Source organism: Rosa chinensis, chromosome 5 (genome assembly GCF_002994745.2).
Source record: "Rosa chinensis cultivar Old Blush chromosome 5, RchiOBHm-V2, whole genome shotgun sequence".
NCBI classification, from domain to species: Eukaryota; Viridiplantae; Streptophyta; class Magnoliopsida; order Rosales; family Rosaceae; genus Rosa; species Rosa chinensis.
In genome coordinates, this window is record NC_037092.1 from 68,247,884 (window position 1) to 68,255,483 (window position 7,600).

Consider the following 7,600-nt stretch of genomic DNA (forward strand, 5'->3'; position numbering starts at 1 on the left):
CTCTTTCTCTTCCTCCTCGTCAACGCCTCGAATTCCGTTTAGATCCAGTCACCGGAAGGCTTTTCTCCCACCGCTCCGGCCTCTACCTCCTCCATCAACCCCGACGGATTGGACAAAGGATATGCCTGATTCCGCTCCAAAATTGCCTGATTCCATCCCTCCTCCAACGGTTCCTGATTCTCTTTTGAAGGCATTCCCGGCGACGACGTCATTATAGTTCAGCAAGGCAAGAATCTCGGCTACCCGATCGTTGTCAAGGTCAATTGCCTAGACAAGGCCCGACCTCGGCTACGACCTCTGCAGAATTGTGCTCCAGTTCTACCTTTGCATTACCAAAGGAGGTAATCCAAATCTATCAAAAATGTAGGGTTTCGATATACACAAATCTACCTCTGTTATAATTATATATAATTGATTGTTTTGTTGCTCAGAAAGTTTGAAGGAGTGAATTTGTATTCTAATTAGCATTGGAGATTTATATGAATTTATTGATTTTATTTCATATGATGTGAGAATTCGTAGTTGCATTCAATCAGCAGTGTGGGCTTCATGTATATGACAATTGAGGTATTGCAAATTTCATGCTCACTGAAAATGAAAATGAATTAGTTATGGCCTATGGGGACTTGAGATAAATAATCAGTTCTTGCTTCCCTTGGTTAGGTTTCATTGTTCTTATTTTGTGTAATGTAATTCATGTTGCATTGTTATATATGTGTTGTTTTTCTAATGGTAGGGATGTAATAGGTGAAGGGGAAACAAATGGAGGAAATCCTGATATTAAGAGCATGTAAGTTCTTTGTTTTTGCTTATGGTTCTATAGAAATCATGTGCTCTAAAAATCCTGTTTGTGTTTGCCATACTGTCAGATTCATTTCATTTTTCTTCCCATCACCACAGTCCTCCACTTACTTGACAGGATCCACCCTGAATTTCACCCTGAAATCCGGGGTGGCCCTGTGGGGCCCACTTTAGAAATAGCTCTACCAAAAATTCGGTAGAGTCACCCCTAAAACGGACTACCCAAAAACCTGTAAAACACACAAAACACTTCAAGCAAACCAACCTTATACTCCTGGAGCCACCCTGCTCCCAATTACCAACAACTCCACTTTCACAAAACACAAAACACAAAAACTCAACAATACTAATCCCAAAGGTTATCAGAGCAATACTACTAATACACAGGGATATAAAAAGAAGAGTAAAGGATCAAGGGATCCTACACTGCGGAAGTAGTGACAACTATGCCTCAAATTCCATGTACGCCCGACCTCCACTAATTCGCCTGCAAGCTGGGCATTTGAAACCGAAGGTCCCAGGGGAAAGTAATGTAAAACACGTTAGAGTGAGTGGACAAAAATAAATAAGTAAGATAATTCAAACGAAAGAAAAAGCTTTAATACTTTCCCACATTTATTCCTTTAAAAACTCGATGCATGCAACGTGGATAAAACATATTTCTCGCAACACGAAAATTCGTGAAAACATTCCAGCCCCGCTGGTCAAAAGAAATCGAGCTAGCCCCGCTAGCTGAAGGTATCAATCGAATGTGGGGAAGAAGTTCTGTTAACGTTTAAGAGTCCAGCGGTAGCTGGACCCTAGCTAACGCTGATCCGGTGGGCGGATCGGTACTTGTGTTGTTCTCGAAGCTCCCGTTACCTGTCAAGTGAAATACAATGGGCGTCAGAGGGAGACCGCGCCGGGCGGTCTTCTGCTCTCCGATGCCTAAGTTAGTCAATGTATTTGTGTTGACAAAGTAACAGTAGACTAGTATTGAATGCGTAATTAATGAGGAGAGAGGAGAGAACCTTTTATAGGTGAGGAAGAGGTTGATCTTCTCTTTGTTTTCGATGTGGGACTGAAATGCTTCAGTTCCCAGTTTCAGAAGCTTCTGATGCCATCTTGGCGTGGCGCGTGGCGGCGCGTCGGCGCGTCGGCGGTGATCTGGAGGTGGTCCGACGCTGAGGCTGTAGCCTGCCTGGCGGTGTGTCTGCATGTCATTCCTTTAGTTGGAATTAGTACCTTTGGCGGTACAATCAGTGTGGCCCATTATAGCTAATTATGTTTGCAAATGTACATGTATGTACAAGTCCCCCAAGTCCCCAGTCAAGGAGGGCAATCTTGGTTGGGGAGTTGTTCGGCGGTTTGAAGCGTTTTCTTCCGCTAGACTTGCAAGAGCATAATTAACGTCAGTGCGTTGTCAACCGTTGGTTTTACTGAGCAAACGCTTTATACCCTTTGGGGTGGGCCCCTGCTAGGCCCCCAGGGAGTCCCCCACTCCCCGGCGAAGATAGACCTCCGGATGGTCGGCAAGTTGTTTGTTGAGGGGGAGCTGCATGGAGCAGAGGGTGTTGGGTAGCGAGCCCAACGTTTAACACCCAGATGACGGGGGTCAACGTGCCTGATCAGGGCCGTCGTAGACTGTTGACTAGTCCCCGTGTCCCGTAGGGACGGTCTGACGGTAACGCCGCGTGGCGGTCGTTGTCAAAGAGGCGTGGCCTCGGGATACGCGTTTTGGCGGATATCCCCCCGCTAAATGTAGCAGGAAGCAGTGTCCGGCAGACGTGCCTGGCGGTATTTTGTTTGAACGATATTGCGTTTAAACAAAGCACGCAGTTTGCAAGATGAAAGTGGGTTCCGCCAGAGGTGTATAGCGGAAGATACCCAGCTTGCAGGACGGTATAGGGAGAAGTTCTGCCGGCAGAGTTTCGCTCAGCGGAGACTTCGTCACCTGGAAGGTGGCAAGTGAGAAGTTCCTCTGGCGGGGTTTCGCTCAGCGGAGACTTCGTCTCTCGGAAGATAACAAGTGAGAAGTTCCGCTGGCGGGGTTTCACTCAGCAGAGACTTCATCACTTGGAAGATAACCAGTGAGAAGTTCCGCTGGCAGGGTTTCGCTCAGCGGAGACTTCATCACTTGGAAGATAACAAGTGAGAAGTTCCGCTGGCGGGGTTTCGCTCAGCGGAGACTTCATCACTTGGAAGATAACAAGTGAGAAGTTCTGCTGGCGGGGTTTCGCTCAGTGGAGACTTCATCACTTGGAAGATAACAAGTGAGAAGTTCCGCTGGCGGGGTTTCGCTCAGCGGAGACTTGATCACTTGGAAGATAACAAGTGAGAAGTTCCGCTGGCGGGGTTTTGCTCAGCGGAGACTTCATCACTTGGAAGATAACAAGTGAGAAGTTCCGCTGGCGGGGTTTCGCTCAGCGGAGACTTCGGACGGTATTGTGAAGTCGTCCCCGTGGTGGTTAACACGCGTCGAACCCATAGAGGGTTAGCGTGCGTAGGCTTGTCTCCTAAGCCTGTCCGTCTTCTTGCCTTTAATGATAGTAAATGTGGGTTTCGTAACCGAGGTGACGCCTCGGGTACTCCGGAGAGTGAGTGGAGACTTACGACACGTGTACGGCTGGTATGTGATGTCGTTATGGAGCGGACGGCTTAGGACGCGTTGATGCTGACATAAAAGAGGGGGGGGGGGAACTTTGGGAGATTTCATCACTTTGTGAAAATTTGAAAACCTAGTCATCGTCTTCAAGCTCTGTTTGTCCGAGACCGAAGAAAGAGTTTGCCGAAACTTGGGTATACCGTTCCCGGAGAGACGACGATCGCAGCCCCCTAAGATTACTGTGCACCACTGTGTCGTAGACTTCATCACCGAGGTTGGTATCTAGATTTCCCCCCCCCCCCCCCCCCCCTTTTTTTTGTTTCAGTGGGTCTGCTATTTTTTGGGTCGTTTTTGTCTTTCTGGGATGATTGCTGGTTTTGTTGGGCGTGTTCTGAGGTGTAAAATGAGATTTTTTTTGGGGGGGGGGGGGTTGAATTATGGTTGGCAAAGCGTTAGTGCTTAGGCATTTAGATGGCCGAATCTGGGTTGAGTGCGTTTGTTCGTATTTTGGCATTTTCTGGGTTTTGTTCTTGATGCCCTTGGCTATAACTGATGTAAGAATAGGCTAGATCTGTGTTTGTGCTAACTGATGTGGGTTTTAGGGTTTGGGATGGCTAATGTCATAGAGATTTCGAGCAGTGAGGATTCCGGGTCTGACGTGTCGTTCAGCGCGGCGGATAGGATTTTTATTGATTCGTTGCGTCCGTCTGCCCATGCAGGAACCTCACTGCCAGAACCGCTAGAAGTTGAGCCACTACAGACCATCCCCTGGGAAGTAGCTATGGGTCGTGGTTCGCGTGCAGAGAGCTCAATGGCGGGTGAGGCCGCTGCTGCCAAAGCTAGGCGCGATGAGCGTTTGGCGAGCAACAGTGCTGCTAGCGGCTCCGCTGGAGAAGAAGAAGTAGCGGGGCAGAATGTTGAGTCGGCGTGGTTCCTCTCGGATGGCACCGCCGTCGACGAGGCAGGAGGGCGGATGGACGCTGCCGCTGTTAACCGAATGAAGCAGACGTTCCGGTTGCCGGGCTCGGTGAAGCTGCGCCCGCCGACAGCGGATGAGAAGGCCTCGATTCTCCCAGCGGGATTTGCTGCCGTTCATGAGGCGATATTCCGCCAAGGAGTGACACTCCCGCTGGTGCCAAATCTTCAAATCCTGGTGTGCGAATTTGGCCTTGCCTTTGGTCAGATTTGCCCCAACATGTGGCGGTTGATGTTGGCCATGAACTCACTTTGGCGGTTGTCCGGGTGCGAGGGGCCTACTGTGGCGGAAGTGCTTCACTTCTACGAGCTGGTGTACGTGAAGCGCCGAGGTTGCAAAGGGCAAGTGAACTTGAGCCGCCGGCAGGGAGTGCCCAAGCTGATCGAGAATCTAAGGGACTCAATGTCCTATTGGCGGGGGACCTTCTGCGTCGCCACAGAGGGTTGGGAGTATCATGCCAGGTCGAACGAGGAAGGGCCGACATTTAGGATTAAGTCGGAGTTCCAACCCATTCGAGGTTGGTAACCGGTTTCCGCTGAACGTAGTTGGCGGGTTCACGTATTTGCACTTGTATTCTCACTAACGATGACCATTTTTGTGCAGCGGGACTGCGGTACACGCTAACGTGCGAAGAAGAGTGTCGCGTAGCGAGGATCAGAGGTTGCTGGCGGAACCGCAACTTGCTGGATTTCTGACTTCTGACTGGTTGGGAGTTGCTGGTCGACCAGCGGTTAACGCGTTCCATTGGTGAAAAATCTCTGCCATACCGTTTTCTCTGTTTTTTTTTGTAAGTGTGATCCGGACTGACTGGTAGTTTTTATTTTTTATTTTTTATTTTTTATTTTTTTATTTTTTAGAAACCCCGCCGGGTAATAAATCAAGTCGCGACGCTTTTGAAAAGGCCATGGACCGCGCGGAGATAGACAACTTTCTGGAGGCCATGTACGCCGAGGGGCTGGTGGCCCAGCAGACGCTGGTGAACCCCGAGACACTGGCGCTGAGTCAGTCCGAGGTTCCTGTGGTGCTGCCTATGCCGCACCACTCCCATCTTGGTGAGGATGGTCTGCCGGTAGTGCAGGCGGGGACCGAAGCGGCTGGCGGGGAGAGGGGAAGCGTTGCAGCTGGGCAACAGAAGGAGCGGATGCCTGCCCACAGGCGTGGCCCTCAAAAGGGGAAGGTGGTGCAACTGGCGGATAGTGTCATTGTGACAAGGGAGGAGCCGCCAGTGAGGGTGACGAGGACCGCCGCCGGGAACCAAAAGGCGCTGGAGAGAAAACGCCGGCAGGTTGATTCTCCTGACGAGGAAGAGGGAGAGGAGGTGGAGGTGATTGGGGCCCGTCGACAGAAGAAGGCTCGACAAGTTCCTTCGAAAACTGTTGCGGTGGAGGGAGAGGCGCCCGCCGTTAGTTAGCTGGACTCGTTTGCCGAGTATGCTACGTTCATGACAGATGGTGAGCGGGAGTTCCTCTTCCATCTATGCGAACGGCTAGGGTTCGGCGGCCTAGTGGGTATCTCGCGCCCCACGGCAATTGACCAATCGCCTTTCAGCTCGGCGTTTGGTCAAATATCGGCGGGACTGCACGACATGTTCGTGGCGGCGTCGAAGCGGCCCCTGATTGAGGGGGAGCTCAGGGATGAAATCCAAGGTCTTCAGAGGGAGTTGGCGGAGGCGAAGGAGAAGCTGGCGAAGGTAGAGCGGCGGCTGGCCAAGGCGGATTGTGACTATGCGGATGTCCGCGGTAAGCTCAACGTGGCCATCGAGCGGGACTTGGAGAGGAATGAATGTGTCTCCAAGTTGGAGCAGGAGATCGCCCTACTGCAGGAGAGGATAGCCGCCAAGGATAAAAAACTCATTATTGTGCAGCGGGAGTCCGCTGACAGAATGACTGAAGTGAAGCGGCTGGGGGGTGAGGTTACCCGGCTGAGGGCTGAAGGGAGTACCGCTGCGGCAGCCACTGTTGAGGCGTTCAAGCAGTCGGCGGAGTTTAAGAAGGCGATGACCGAGTCGGCGAAGGCTGGGGCCCGAGCAAACATAGACATGCTGAAGCGGAAGGGCGCCATTGACTTCGCCAAAGCGTCACAGCCTGACGCGCCGCCGGCTGAGAGTATCCGGCCGGAGACAGACGTCGTGCCTGCCCTAGCTGGAGGTGCCTGCTCGGGCAGCGGAGAAAGTGGCGCACATCCGGCGGAAGGGTCCCAGCAGACTCCCCACCCCACCCCGTCGGAGGTGTCACGTACTGGATTCCTGGAGGCGCACACCCGGGCGGATGGTACCATAGAGACCCCCAGTCCGACAGAGCGAGGGTCCGACCAAGCGAGTCGATCGATCGTGCCGCCGCCCACTGAAGCAGAAGATGTCGAAGGCAACCCCTGAAGCCAGCTGAGATCGCTAGAGACTTTCCTACTCTTTTCTTTTTGTTTTGTGGCCGCTGAGGCACGACAGTTTGTAAAGAATGTTGGGAAGTGAAATAAATTTCTGAATTGGTTTGCCATGATGTGTTTGCAGTGCTAGTGTTTTGAGTTATATTTTTCTTCTGTCGATCAATGAAACATTAAAGGAATTAAGATTGGTCCAAGTGCACCACGTAGCGGACGAGGTCCGCCGACGATTGCTGGCGTTGCCAGTTGCCCTCAGTGCTAGACTTGGTAACAATGGTTTGAATAATTCCTCGTTTCATTGATAGCTGACGGATCAGTGTACAAAAGTGGGGTAGTACCCGTTGGGTAGCTTCCCTTAGCTAAATATTTGAACAAAAATTTAGCTAAGTCAAGATGCTCCTGGGTAGCGGTCTGACTATTTGTAGTAAAACCGAAGGTGTTTAGTATTCCAAGGGTGGGTCGATGTGATGCCGTCTTTATCCATTAAGTAGAAGGTGCCTGGGCTAACGACTTCCACAATTTTGTACGGGCCTTCCCAAGTTGGGCGGAGTTTTGTTGGTGGCGGAATGACTTCCTTCATGACCGAGTCCCCCAGTTAGAGGTTCCGGGCCTTGACTCTGGCGTTATAGAAATGCGATACCCGTTGTTTGTTTTGTAAATTGTGTAAATGGGCCTTGTGTCTTTTTTCTTCTAGGAGGTCCCTGTCCAAGTTGACGCCGTCGCTGTTGGTCTCTGGGCAGTAGCCGTCGACCCTAGCGGTAGGCTGAGTTACCTCAATAGGAAGGACAGCTTCTGTGCCGAACATCATACAAAAAGGAGTTTCGCCGGTGGCGGTAGTTGGAGTTGTCCGGATGGCCCAT